Source organism: Kogia breviceps, chromosome 15, assembly GCF_026419965.1.
Source record: "Kogia breviceps isolate mKogBre1 chromosome 15, mKogBre1 haplotype 1, whole genome shotgun sequence".
Classification (NCBI taxonomy): Eukaryota; Metazoa; Chordata; class Mammalia; order Artiodactyla; family Physeteridae; genus Kogia; species Kogia breviceps.
Genome location: NC_081324.1, coordinates 52,015,042 through 52,029,939, shown reverse-complemented (window position 1 = coordinate 52,029,939; position 14,898 = coordinate 52,015,042). Strand labels below are relative to the sequence as shown.

General features: G+C 45.5%; 1 long non-coding RNA gene across 2 annotated transcripts in view; it reads right to left on the bottom strand.

Annotated features, from left to right (window-relative positions):
• Positions 1–396: 396 nt before the first annotated feature.
• The window catches only part of LOC136792647 (uncharacterized), a 61,116-nt gene continuing 46,614 nt past the window's right edge, over positions 397–14,898 (bottom strand). For both annotated transcript variants that reach the window (XR_010836736.1, XR_010836737.1), the window contains exon 3: positions 397–717. This is a non-coding gene — a long non-coding RNA (uncharacterized lncRNA). The remainder of the gene's footprint in view (positions 718–14,898) is intronic.

The following is a 14,898-nucleotide window of genomic DNA, read 5'->3' as shown; positions in this document are numbered from 1 at the left end:
CATTTTCCCCCCTTATTTGTAAATATATGTTCATCATAGAAGATTTGGAAAACAGAAACATTTTAAATAGAAATTGCGTATGATTCCATAACCCCCAGATAACCATTGCTAAATAGTTTTGTGAATTTACCTGCAGCTTTTCTCCCCCTAATTGAATATATATTTTATTTTTGGCTGTGCTGCACAGCTTATGGGATCTTAGTTCCCTGACCAGGGACTGAACCCAGGCCCTGGCAGTGAAAGCTCCGAGTCCTAACCACTGGACTGCCAGGGAATTCCCTTGAGTATATATTTTAAATTGAGATCATACTGTATATAGAGTGGTATACTTTTCCATCTAATATTTGGTGAGAAGGTGTATGAGTATTTTACTTTCATTATGGAACACGATTTTTTATTATTTATTTATTAATTAAAATTTATTTATTTATTTTTGGCTGCCTTGGGTCTTCGTTGCTGAGCGCTGGCTTTCTCTAGTTGCAGCGAGCGGGGGCTACTCTTCATTGCAGTGTGCGAGCTTCTCATTGAGGTGACTTCTGTTGCAGAGCACAGGCTCTAGGCGTGCAGGCTTCAGTAGTTGCGGCACATGGGCTCAGTAGTTGTTGCGCACAGACTTAGTTGCTCCACGGCATGCGGGATCTTCCCGGACCAAGGCTCGAACCCATGTCCCCTGCATTGGCAGGCGGATTCTTAACCACTGGGCCACGAGGGAAATCCCTAAGGAACATGATTTTTTAAAAAATCAATTAATAATATCCTCGTCAAATGGATGTACTGCATTTCATTTAGTTACTACATATTATTGGATGTTCATACTGTTTCCATTTTTTTGTCTCATAATTATACTGTGATGAACATTCTTCCCATAAATTTAGAGCATAGCACAACTAAAAAGATAAATACAATTAAGAGGTGTTGAACTATGAAGAAGAAAATATTTGCAAAAAAATGACAAAGGGTCAATATTCTTAATATATGAAGAACTCTTTTAAATAATTAAGAAAATCACCATTGCCTTTATGGTAAAATGGACACAGAAATGATGTAGATGGATTATTCAGTACCTATAAATACATGAAAATATTTTCAAAATCACTGGTAATCAAGAGACACAAATTAAGACAACAATGTGATCCTGTTTTTGGTGCCTGTAAGGTTGGCAAAGATAAAAGCAAAACAAAAACCAGAAAATGTAATGCTGGTGGCAGTAATAATGCAGGTGAAAGAGATAGCAGGTTATAATATTCCTCGTGGAAAAGTAAATCGATATGTCCTTTTTGTTTTTAAAGAGATTTTGTTTATTGATTTATTCGTCAACAATTATCAGGTCCCTACCATATCCAAACATGTTTTTTCTGTTTGTTTGTTTGTTTGTGGGTTTTTTTGCGGTACGCGGGCCTCTCACTGTCGTGACCTCTCTCGTTGCAGAGCACAGGCTCCGGACGCGCAGGCTCAGCGGCCATGGCTCACGGGCCCAGCCGCTCCGCGGCATGTAGAATCTTCCCGGACCGGGGCACGAACCCACGTCCCCTGCATCGGCAGGCGGACTCTCAACCACTGCGCCACCAGGGAAGCCCTCCAAACATGTTTTTCGGTGTTGGGAGTCATATAAAAATACATGGGACTGGGAATTTCCTGGCGGCCTAGTGGGTAGGACTCTGTGCTTTCACTGCCGTGGCCCAGATTCAATCCCTGGTCAGGGAACTAAGATCCTGCAAGCAATGCAGCGAGGCCAAAAAAAAAAAAAAAAAGAAAGAAGTGGGATATACCCCCGATCCTTATGGAGGTTATGATCAAGCAAGAGGGATCATAGACATCCAAATAAAGATAATACAAGGTAAAATGGACAGATAGTAAGAGGATTGGATTTGGAATCAGAAGACTTGGTTTCTAACCTTGGCTTTGGCCTCTTACTAGCTATGTAACTTTGGAAAAGTCACTTTATCATCCTAGGCTTTAATTTCTTTTTTGGGGGAAGGGGGTGGTTAATTTCCTTACCTGCAAAATAGGTTGTAGGAGAATTAAGTGAAACTAGGGATCTCAAAATATTTTGTAGATTGCTCATGCTTTTGCATGTAAACCTGGTATCTCTGCGATTTCAAAGGAAGAAGTCATCATTTCCTGTTGGGAAGACTCAGAGGACTAGTGGAAGAGGTGAAATTATCCTAAGTGTTGAATGGGGGTGGATTTTGACACTGTGAGATTATAGAGAAAGGATGGGCCAAGTGGCAGGAACTGAATAAACAGAGTTGGGGAGATGCGAGAGGGTAAGAGGATTTGAGGACCTTGTGAGTATCTGGGTGAGGTATAAGAGACCTGTGGGGAGTTAAGATAAGCCCCAAGGAAGCTGGATTGGGAGCTAATTGTAAGAGAGCCTTGATGCCAAGTAAGCGAGTCTGGACTTCGTTCTGCAGATAATCAGAACTACAGAGACTCTTAAGCAGAGGAGTTACTGAGAGTTAAGGTTGAGGTCCAGGGTAGGGACAAAATGGTAGGTGACCCCAGCACGCAGATCCTGGTTTCTAATATCATTGTCCAGTAAAAGGAACAAGAACTCCTTGGAAAAAAGGCTGATGCTAAGGCTGGAGCAGGGAAATACAAGATAAGGCTGAAGCATCTTGCAGTGCTGGCAAGTAAGGAAGTAAAACGAAATGAAACAAAACAAAACAAAACAAAACGATGGGAGCACATCAAAGGGACACAAGACCCAACCTGAGAGCTCCCAATGGCTAAAGCTGGAATAATTTGTGCAATAAAATAAACAATGTAGTATTGGATTATAACCCAAAGTATAAAATAAATATCCATGAGTCCATACTGATATAAATAAACGAGGAGAGAAGAGGCAAATCTTTGTAGAATTCCAAATAATTTAGATAGAAATTTCTGCCAGGGGGTGGAGCTAAGTTCCCCCCCCAGCCTCTCCCCACCTGGAGTGTGGGCTGTGCTGAGTGACTTGCTTTCAAAAGGTAGAAGGGGGAGGGGGTGTAACTTCACGGTGGAGGAATCTGGCAAACACTACCTTGGCTTGGTGATCAAGGTCAATATCTTCAGCGATAAGTCGTGTTGATAGCTTGTACTTCTGATGTGATGTGGTGAGAAGGGCACTTCACTTTCATGGTGGTCTTACCCATAACCCCATATAACCATAAGAAAATTATCAGATAGACCCAAATTGAGGGATATTCAACAAAATACCTGACCTGACCGGTACTCCTCAAAACTGTCAAGGTCATTAACAAACTAGAAAAGTCTGATAACCTGTCATAGACCAGAGGAAACAAAAAAGACATGACAATGAAATGCAATGTGGTATCCTGGACCAGTGACAGGATATCAGTGGAAAAGCTAATGAAATCAGAATAAAACATGAAGGGACTTCACTGGTGGTCCAGTGGTTAAGAATCCACCTTCCGGGCTTCCCTGGTGGCGCAGTGTCTGAGAGTCCGCCTGCCGATGCAGGGGACGCGGTTTTGTGCCCCGGTCCGGGAGGATCCCACATGCCGCAGAGCGGATGGGCCCGTGAGCCATGGCCGCTGAGCCTGCGCGTCCGGAGCCTGCGCTCTGCAACGGGAGAGGCCACGACAGTGAGAGGCCCGCGTACCGCAAAAAAAAAAAAAAAAAAAAAAAAAAAAAAAGAATCCACCTTCCAATGCAGGGAACACGGGTTCAATACAGGGGAACTAAGATCCCATATGCCACGGGACAACTAAGCCCGTGCTCTCTAGCCCGCACACCACAACTAGAGAGAAGCCCTCGCCCCGCAATGAAGAGGCCTCGTGATGCAACGAAAGATCCCACACGCCCCAACAGAGATCCCGCGTGCTGCAACTAAGACCCGATGCAGCCAAATAAATAAATAAACAAATAAATAAATAAGAAAAAGAAAGCTGGGTACCAGCTCATAATTCAAAAAAAGAAAAAAGGAAAAAGAATAAAGCATGAAGTTTAGTTGATAGCAATGTACCGAAGTTGGTTTCTTAGCCATGGGGATCTTGTTAAAAGGCAAGTTATGATTCAGGGGATCTGGGGTGGGGCTGGAGAGTCTACATTTCTCACAAGCTCCCAGGTGGAGCCGATGCTGCAGGACACAGATGCTGAGCAGCAAAGTGAAAGAGTTTGGAGTTGGCCCTCCATCTTCTAAAGCTCCATCCCCTTCCTGTGAACCACACCTGGAGTGCTCAGTACTACCCATCCTTAGTTACTATTACTTGAATTCCCAGCTGGTCAGTGGTTTTCAGTCAATCCCAGCTACACCTTAGAATCATCTGGGAAGCTTTCAAGAAAGCCTCATCCCAGAATTGCAAAATTAAAATTTCTAGGCTGCTGTCTGGACATTCTTTTAAAATTGAGATAAAATTCACAGAATATTCAGTTAACCACGTTAAAACACACAAGCCAGTAACTTCCAGGACATTCACAAGATAAGTGCAACCATCACCACTCTCTAGCTTCTGAACCTTTTCATTACCCCCAAAGAAATTCCCTACCCATTAAGCACTCACTGCCCATTCCCTCCTGCCCTCAGTCCCCAGCAACCATTAATCTGCTTTCTAAGGGTTTGCCTATTCTGGACATTTCATATAAATAGAATCATACAAAATGTGAGGGGAAAGACTTGGTTTCTTAGTCATGGCAAAAGTACCATGGTTACAGAAGATGTTAACAGTAGGGGAACTGGGTGCAGAGTATACGGGGACTCTCTGTACTAACTCTGCAACTTTTTTGTAATTCCAAAACCATTTATTTTTATTTTTTTAAAGTTCATGTTTTTTTTTTTAAAAAAAAAAAAACTCCTTTCATTTATTTATTTTTGGCCGTGCCACGTGGCATGTGACATCTTAGTTCCCCAACCAGGGATCAAACCCATGTGCCCTGAAGTGGAAGCACAGAGTCTTAACCACTGGACCGCCAGGGAAGTCCCTAAAACCATTTTAAAGTAAAAAGTTTATTTTACAAAAATTTTTAAAAAAGATAAGTGCATACTGCAAAATTCATTGTTGAAGGTGACGAAAAGTTCTATGGCAACTTGGATGCAAGGCACTCCCTGGGGACAGATACAAGGAATGAGCTGACTGGAAAGAATTCCTACTCTGGACACCCAATAATTAGACTCCCATCTCCCTTTATTTGATATTAAAGGCTGTGTTTTTTTCCCCACAGCTAAGAGATTTAAGCTGGAAAAAACAAAACACAAGGACACCACAATGTCTTAACAAAATCCATTCAGAAATTTCAAGTAATTTTTCCTGTAACACTTCAAGACTCCTTTGATAATGGCTAAAGATATAACTAACCAAGTTTTCCTGTACACTCATCTCTGTAACCATCTTTTCTGTTTCTTTTTGGAACCGAGAGGATAAAATATGACAGGAAGAATCTATAGGCTCAGTTTAGTGCCATAGTACATTGTATAACTTCCATTCCTTACCTCCTTGAAGCCTATGATTCTTCCATTGAGATGTCTGTTTACCATTAAATGAAGGGTAAATTTTTAAAAAATTAAGGCAAAATGGTTTTTTCCCTTTAGCCCACCACTCAACCGTCACAACTTAAATTTCTTCATGCTTCCTGCCAACAGACCTCTGTGTCAGACCCAGAAGGGGTCACAGGCAGCAAAGAATGTGTCCTCTGGGCTCACCACCTTTCTTCCAAGAGAAAAGACTCATTTCCCCCAGTTTCAATTTACAGATACTTCCTGTTTACAAGCTGGCCAATGATGAAAGTTAACTTGGGACTTTTTTTTCCCCCCAAAGACATTATTTGATAAGCACACTTTGATTTCACCCTTCCATTTTCTTGTTGTTAATGCCCTGTGCCTGAGGGACAGGACTGCTACCTAATTTGCAAGACCCAAGGCCCAGTGAAAATGCAGAGCTCCCTGTTCAAGAATTATTAAGAGTTTCAAGAGAGTGAGAGCAGAGCACTGAGCTAAGCGTGGGGTCTTTGGAAGCCCTGAAGCCCCGCCTGGGGTAGCTTCTCATCGTGCCCATTGAACCCTATTTCAGAAGAAAAGGGAGGGAAAATTTTAGACCCCATTGTCTCTCATGCATTCAGAGAGGCGCGTAGGGGCACAGAACCAGGGGGGTGGGCTGCATAGAACCAGGGGTCCTTTCTCCAGTAGCTCAGCCTTCTCCTTGTGACCAGAGAGGCTGGGGATGGGGATGGGGGGAGGGTTCAAGGAGGGACACAGGATGGCCTGGAGTTAAGTTTCTTTAGGTAGGTGACAGCCCCTTCCTCACAACATCAGTGATGGGGAGAGGGTGGGGGATGTGCAGGCCTGCTGGAACAATCTGGGCCTGCCAGGAAGTCAACCTTAGTTCCCCTGCTCAATGGATTTTGAGCAGCTACTGAATGCCTGGGACAGAGCTAGAAGTTAGAGGTAAAAGTAAATGAAGGAAGGAAGGAAGGAAGGAAGGAAGGAAGGTAGGAAGGATCTACTCTCAAGGATCTGGTGGGGGGAGGCATATGTAGCTAGATAATATCAGAATAAATGTTAGATGTTTTAAATTTATTTATTTATTTATTTATTTATTTATTTATTTATTTTTGGTTCCGTTGGGTCTCCCTTGCTGCGCATGAGCTCTCTCTAGTTGCGGCGAGTATGGGCTACTCTTCATTGTGGTGCGCGGGCTTCTCATTGCAGTGGCTTCTCTTGTTGTGGAGCACAGGCTCTAGGTGCGCGGGCTTCAGTAGCTGTGTCTCACGGGCTCTATGGAGCAGGCTCAGTAGTTGTGGTGCATGGGCTTAGTTGCTCTGTGGCATATGGGAACTTCCCGGACCAGGGCTCGAACCCGTGTCCCCTGCACTGGCAGGCAGATTCTTAACCACTGCGCCACCAGGGAAGCCCTGTTAGATGTTTTAAAAGCCCTCCTAACCTTGCCTTGGTCTTGGGGACCTGAGACCCCTTGATCTGACCAAAGAAACATCCCCCTGGCTCTCCACACGCCTGTGTTCAGCTTGGATGTGGCAGGTCAGAGGTGCTGCACATCTCCCAAGATCAGCTGGGAGAAATACTCTCGTGGGGTGGACATCAGGCTCCCCGACACAAAACCCTAGTTTCCATGTTTTACGCAAGTTCTGCCTAAATGTATCTTAAAGGCACTAGGTACACATATGACTAAAAACCTAACATATGCCAGAGTTGGCAATGGATTAAATTTATTATTAAATTCACCAGTTGAGATGATTAAAGAGTTTATTGCTTTTTAAAAGAATAGCAAAGAATCCCATTGAATTCTGAAAAAAGCATTTTCCATGAGTCTCTATCACAACTTTACAGTGTCTTCTCAAAATCAAGTTCTTCTCTGGAGCAAGTAGTTTGCCATTTCACATCATAAGATAGGTTGGGGCTATAAAAAGGAACTGACAGATGGTTCCACCTCAATTATCATCAATTCAGTTGGCTTACCAAAGTGACTGGTCCCACAACAGGTCAGAGCAGTCACCTCTCAGGCTGTAGGGCCCAAGTTTTCCCAGTCTAAAATTGATAACGAGGATTTTTATTTGACAATAACAAGCACCCGCATAGGGACAAAGTCAGAGGGTTTAAAACCAGGACTGTTGCTCACAGATCTTCACAGCTGGGCTCACACAAGATGGTCACCTCTCTCCTCCCCTGTAGCTGTCCCCCTGCACTTCTCTGACCTGAGTGAGTCTCATTTGATGCCACAGCAAGACTGTCTAAGGCTCCAGGATCCCTCATATCTCCTCATCCTTGCGCCAGGCGATGTGTCTCATACGCATGGTGGTCCACGTGAAATGCTGATTGAACGAGTGAATGAATGATTCCTATCTCTTTCTTTTTCTTTCTTTTTTTTTTTGCTGTATGCAGGCCTCTCACTGTTGTGGCCTCTCCCGTTGCGGAGCACAGGCTCTGGACACGCAGGCTCAGCGGCCATGGCTCACAGGCCCAGCCGCTCTGCGGCATGTGGGATCTTCCCAGACTGAGGCACGAACCCGTGTCCCCTGCATTGGCAGGCGGACTCTCAACCACTGCTCCACCAGGGAAGCCCCCTATCTCTTTCTTGCAAGCGGCTTTGCCAGCACTCTTTTAATCTTGCAATGGCCCTGAGTTGTGTGTAGGCAGGAAGAAAGTCTATTTTGCATGAAGAAATGAAGACCCTGTGGCTAAATGAATTACCCAGAGTGACATAGCAAATTGAGACAGTGTCGGGGCTGCTGACAGCTGCCTGTTTCTTCTCCGTGGCTCTGACCTACAGACTAGAGCCATTGCCTTGTGTGAAAGAACCAAATTACAGTTAAAGTAACAAATGTGGGCTATAAACTCTCCTGATATGATTGGTTAATTATGGAACTTGCTAACTAAGAGTAGCATCAGAAGTATTTGACAATTGACCGCTAACCTCCCCTGAGAACACATTTTTGGAAACAAGATGTTAAATCCTCCATGAGAAGAGCTGACACCCGATCCATGCTTAGGTATTAAACTTCTCTTACTATCTGCTCCTCTCCTTTCCTTTCTTTTTTTTTTTTTTTGTAAACAACACATAAACACCAGGAACAGTATGTCTAGGATTAGTAAATCAATTTCTGTGATTTAAGAAGTATTAAAAAAAAAAGCAAACAACAACCCAAAAAGATAGTTTGAGGAAATAAATGTGTTAACCCTGATGAAGAAGGAGGTCATTGGTGGTTCCGGGTGTCTACAAAGGGGAACTAATACATCCTTGTTACAAAGAAATGCAGAAGGAGAACCACACTGTAGCCATGACCTGGAGGGCAGCAGAAATGCCCAGGCTTAACAAATAAAAGAGTAAACAAAATCAACCAGTCACCATGGAAAAGTGTAAAGTGTACGGGGTGGGGTAGAAAAGAATGAAAATATGATGCTTAAATTTTTTTTCTGAAATGAAGTTTGTAAGTAATACTACTTCATATATATGAAAGGTAAGTGGCCATAGAAAAATACATATGAATGACCCAGGCTTTTGGGAAAGAGTCAGGGGGCATCCCCATCTCTGGTAGATAATGGATAACCCGTTATCTAGATAACCCATTGGGGATAACCCATTGCCTAGAATGGTTCGGTTGTCCATTTGCCCAGCAGGAGTAGCAGACTGTTCTAGGCCACCCTGGGAGCAAACGGATGGCCCCATGCCAAGGGGGAAGCAGCAGTTATGTGGCCCTGGGGACTTCATTGTTTACTGTTTTCTTATCAGATGACATTACAATCGCCACTCTACAACAGGATTTACTTCTCGGATCTAATAGCTATGCATTTTTTTTTTTCTTTGAAAAATATTTAACATCTTTTAATGGGCAGGGCTGCAAAATGAACTTTCAGTCAAGGATGGAAATACAGAAAGGCCCGTACACTTGGCGGTGTTTTGGAAGGTAAACCTTACCCTCTGCCCTACGTTGGCTCTTTTTTTGGTCTCACTTAGCAGATCTGAGAAGAACCCAACTCCCTCATCAGAAAGAAGGGTCGCTTCCCGACCCTCTGGTCAGAACAGAGGCTTTCCGAGGGGCTCATTGCCGGGCTCCTTCGCGGTGGTTTATGGAGAGGAGGTCTGAATGGGAGCCAATGCGGGGAATGTTAAATGTGCAAGGTTTAGAGAAGAAAGTCAGAGCGGTTAGTGAAATGCTGACTCAGCTCAAGACGCAGAGCAAGGCCGCTGAGTCCTCCTTCTCCCCTTGGAGCTGTGTCTGGGGAGATGTGAACACTTTTCTCAGTGGGGTTGGGTTGGGGGGAATTAGAACCTCCCCCCCCACCCGAGTTTGCTTAACGGGCATCACTATTCTCATGAGATGAAGTTCTGCCCCAAGCCTGTATTTTTTTAAATTGAGACGTAATTGCCATATAACATTGTATTCGATTTGGGTACATAATGATTTGCTATATGTATACACTGCGAAATGTTCACCGCAATAAGTCCAGTTAACATCCATCACCGCACAGTTAGAATTTTTTTCCCTTGTGTTGAGAACTTTTAAGATCTACTCTCTCAGCAGCTTTCGAGTACACAATACTGTATTGTTAACTACAGTCACCGTGCTGTACGTTACATCCCCAGGACTTATTCATCTTATACTGGAAGTCCAAGCCCCTATTTTACAGCTGAGACCTCTTTCCATTCTAGTTCCATATCCCTTCTTAGTGCAACTAAGGACTGTCATCATTGCCTCTGTGTATGTGTTGGAATGTGAATGGGGGCCAGCCATCACTGTGATGGAAGATGGAAGCCTCTTCAGGCTTGAGTCATTCTTGGTTCAGGTCTCTTCATATAATGAGGGGACCATCACTCTGCTTTCTCAGCTGCTCACACAAGCTGGGGAGGCTTCAAAGGAAAGAATTCCTTTCCAATCAGAAGTCTGAGAGTTTTGGTAGGCATGCACCTCTACAACGTTTCTTTGACTCACAGAGCTTTGAAAAAGTCCCTTTAGACAAAAACAACTGTATCATACTGGGCTGATACACAGGTGGATGCCACTGATTTTATCCTGGGCAACTTATGATGTAATCATATGTTCCAGAATTAAAATTTTAAAATGAAGGTTTATCATAGTCTTCCTACCAAATGGAGAAAACAGGCTTCTTTTCATGAGTTAGTTTTTATTTTCTTATATCTTTTTTTTTTTTCTTTCTTTTTTGGTCTGGAGGTCGGAAGTGCCTTGTGTAAAATATGCTTCTGATGAAAGGTGTTCTTAATTTAGAAAGTGGAAGATAATGTTAGAAATTCCCCCACTTCACTTAAGTCTTTCTGAGCTTTCTAGGCTTCCTGAAAAACCAAACACCACAAGAAGAAAACACCTACAAACCCTTATTTCTTGACATTTAAATCTGCTGTCTCTCTGGGGTAATTCATGTCAGGTTTGACAGTCTGATTCAGAGACCTGGTCTTCCTGGAGATCTCGCAACTCACCAGAAACAGGGCTCTTGAAGTACCCACGCCAAAGTGCTGTCAGGACAAGTTGGGTTAGAGACAAGTTATCTTGAGCAGAAAGTCCTGATAAAAAATCCTAGAGATTTCAATCCTCTTTACCTAATTGCAGAATGGGGTGGGTGGGGAAGAGGTAAAATGGTGGGGGGATTGAACAGCAATCTCATGAGTAAGTTTAATTTAAGCTTGAAGAATTTATTAACCTACTATTGGGTTGAAGTTCTAACCTGAGATCTGAGTCTTTCTCAGTCATATGCATGACTTGGGGATGGGCAGGGTGGCAGGTCCATTAGTCATGGGTTCGGTTATCAACGGAGCTCAGCATCAGGACAGTGGGGCTCTGTATGCAAGTGTCTCCCGCTATCAGTCTGCTTGATATTCGGACTTCGCATTGTTCTCCTTGGAGATTACACCTTCCAACCCACCACCTGATCCCCTTTCGAGTTTCTGTTCTCAAATTCCTCTGGAAAGAAGGCCCCGGAGGTGGCAGGCAGGCAGCTGCCATGTCTGGACAGCTTCCATGTTCTCTTAGCCAGAAAGTGGTGGGAACAACAGCAGTGGCCTCCCAGCCCTGCCCTGGGGAGCCTACCTGGCTTTGTTGGCTGAAGTGTCCAGCTCGAGCAATAGGACAGAGGGGCCACAGAGGCGAATTCGTCGGGTCGGGTAAGCTCCGGCCAGCAGGAGGCTTTGCCGATTACCCAGCATTCCCCTTTCTTCCATTCCGAGAGGCAAAAAGGTCACATCTTCATGATGGGATTCTCTGGGAGTCCCCGCCCCTGGACTCCCCCCACTGCAGCTGCCAAGTCTCAGTAAAGATCCGGAGAGGACTTCAGGAATTCTATGACTTTTGTGGGGATGGTCTAGCTGCTCCCTTTTTGGCTAGTTGAACACCCACGCTGCGTGGAGGTGAGGGGTAAAGATAACAGGGAGAATGTTCCAGATCTGGGCAGCCAGAACCCGCCAGCTCAGTGAAGGAGGCAGTCACTGGGCAAAGGCGAAGTGAGGGCCCTGGTCGGGATGGAAGACGCCCAGTTGAAAGGGGTTTCATCTTCAAGCAGAAAGCATTTAGCAGCCGTCTGGGTGATCATTTCGGGGAGGGGGAGATATTATGCCAATATATCGAGGCAATCGCATCTTGTTCCCCACGGTAAATCCTGATAAAATTGCCTGTCCAGGGGAAGGAAAGTATTTCATTACCGTACCTTTGAAAAAGGATAATCCTCTCTGCATTTCCTCTCTGGGGGAGGGTGTCCTTTGTTCTTGTGCCTCTGACACACAGCTCCTCCCCCCCTGTAGTTTCAGGGGAAAGGACTTGGTAGTTTCAAAAAAAAAAAAAAAAAGAGTATGATTAAATGACCGAGCTGTTCTGTTCAACGAGGCAGGACTCATCTCAGGCACTCTCATCCATAACCCAGGGCTGACGCCGTCGTGATCTCAGCACAAAGACAGTCTCCTTTTGGGTGGGGGTCACTCCATCCTCCCAGGGGCTTCCTGGGGGGCCCTGCAGAGCTGACTCCTGAGGGGCAGGCATTCTGAGCGTGGTGGACACACGACCTGCAGGAGACCTTTTTGATTCAGGGACCACTGGTTACCACTCTGATGACTTCACTCCAGGCCCAAAAGCGTCATAGGGGAAGTCAATGCTTGCACAGAATCCCAGAACTTTGGAGGGGGAAAGGATTGCAAAGCTCGTAAGCCCAAGGTCTCCATTTTACAGCAGAGGACAGAGGCCGGGGCTGATTGAGCAGCTTTCCCAAGCTGGATCTACACATGTGCTGCCTGAGTACAGGGTGCCTTGCAGCCCACAGGGCTGTGGCTAGAGTTTGCAGGCTCCAGGAGCATTAGAGAGCAACAGGGAAGGAAGATCAGAGACCCCACCTAACACAGTTCCCCAAGTCACCTGAGTGTTCAGCACAGTCAGGAGGTTTCAAGCATCCTTTTATCAGCCTTAAAGGTAGTTTTAATCACAAAGAGTCTCTCACTGAGGACGAGAGCCTTTCCAAGCACAGGTGAAGAATGGCAATTTTTCAGTGTCCTCTGTCTCCAGGGTGACCGTTTCTTTCAGGTGAAATGCAAAGGCTTTACCTTTTCTTAGACTTCGGGTAAATGGCTAAAGAGCATGTTTTCCAGACTCCGGCCACTGCCTTAGTATGGTCCTAACTCCAAAGGAGTGGCGCCAATCTGGTTTCAGACCAGAAAGCTGGTGCCCCATCCCACTGCAGGGGATACCCTTCCTGGGAACTGACTGCGTATCCTTTGGGAGACTTAGTCATTGTTACTGTGTTGGGGGCAGTGGCTTTCCTGGGGGGCCTGACCACAGGCATTTGTGCCAGCCTTCACTGTGGGGTGAATATTCAGGAAGGTTGATTTTTGGATGAGCAGTAGGCCTGGGGAGGTTTGAGTGTGGAGGAAGTGGGGAGGGAAGGAGGATGTTGGCCTGGTCCTGGACTAAATCTTCTGTGAAGGGAATGTACTGGAAATGGTAGTGGGATGGGGGCGGGGCTTGCAGAATTAGCATCTAACAGCAGATGTTCTTGGAGCAATAAGACCCAGAAATCTCCAAGTACCCGGGCTTCCCCGCTCAGCCCTCAGTACTTCAGTCATGCCCTGCCTGTTGTTAGGATTGGGAGAATATTTTGGACCCTCCTAGGGCATTTATCCTCGAGCCTCTGTCATCAAAAATCCTACCAAATTGTCTTCCGTTAAAAAAAAAAAGAGGTAAAATATCTGAGATCCCTGTTTTAGTTTTATTTGGAGTTAAGAGTAATTTTGATACTTTTGATATTAAGAGGATAGTAAAGGATAAAAGATGGAGAAATCTTCACTGCCTAACAACTCCCCTATCTCCTTTTGAGCTCAGAAGTAGAGTAGAGGGAAGCATGAGCGTAGTAGCACTGCGGGACAGGATCACAGGGCCAGGGAAGACACCCATGAGATCATGCTTCCCTCCTGGGGAAGTCCAGCGGTGCAGAGGTCACTGTCCTAGCCATGATCTCTGCATCATTGGACTTCTCCAGAAGGGAAGGCAGCAGTGCTGAGAGGCAACGGGGGAGGGCAGGGGAGCAGCTGGGGAAGCGTTATGTGAGCCATTTCTTGGCTGCGTAGGCAGTGGCAGAGCACTGAACTGCTCTGAATCATGGATAGTGCGGTCACCACTCATGAGAAGCCCAAGTAAAGCTCCAGCAGCCTACCCAGAGTTGATCACTTCTCCCAGCAGATAGATCCATTCCCATTTTCTGAATCTCACAGAATTCCAGGTTGCCTTAAATCACCAGAAAAAAAGCTGTTTTAAAACCCCAACAAGGCAGCTTCGCTGCTGGTGCAGTGGTTAAGAGTCCACCTGCCAATGCAGGGGACACGGGTTTGATCCCTGGTCCGGGAAGATCCCACATGCTGTGGAGCAACTAGGCCTGTGCGCTGTAACTGCTGAGCCTGTGCTCCAGAGCCTGTGAGCCACAACTACTGAGGCCATGAGCCACAACTGTTGAGCCCACGTGCTGCAACTGCTGAGGCCCGTGTGCCTAGAGCCCGTGCTCCACAGCAGGAGAGGCCACCGCAATGAGAAGCCCGCACACGTCAACGAGGAGTAGCCCCCACTTGCCACAACTAGAGAAAGCCCGTGCACAGCAACGAAGACCCAATGCAGCCAAAAATAAATAAATAAATAAATAAAATTTATTTAAAAAAGAAACCAACAGGGAAGGACTTCCCTGGTGGCTCAGTGGTTAAGAATCTGCCTGCCAATGCAGGGGACACGGGTTCGAGCCCTGGTCCAGGAAGATCCCACATGCCCGTGGAGCAACTAAGCCTGTGAGCCACAACTACTGAGTCTGCGCTCTAGAACTCGTGAGCCACAACTACTGAGCCCATGTGCCACAACTACTGAAGCCCATGTGCCTAGAGCCTGTGGTCTGCAACTAGAGAAGCCACCGCAGTGAGAAGCCTGTGCACCGCAATGAAGGGTAGCCCCTGCTCGCCACAACCAGAGAAAAAG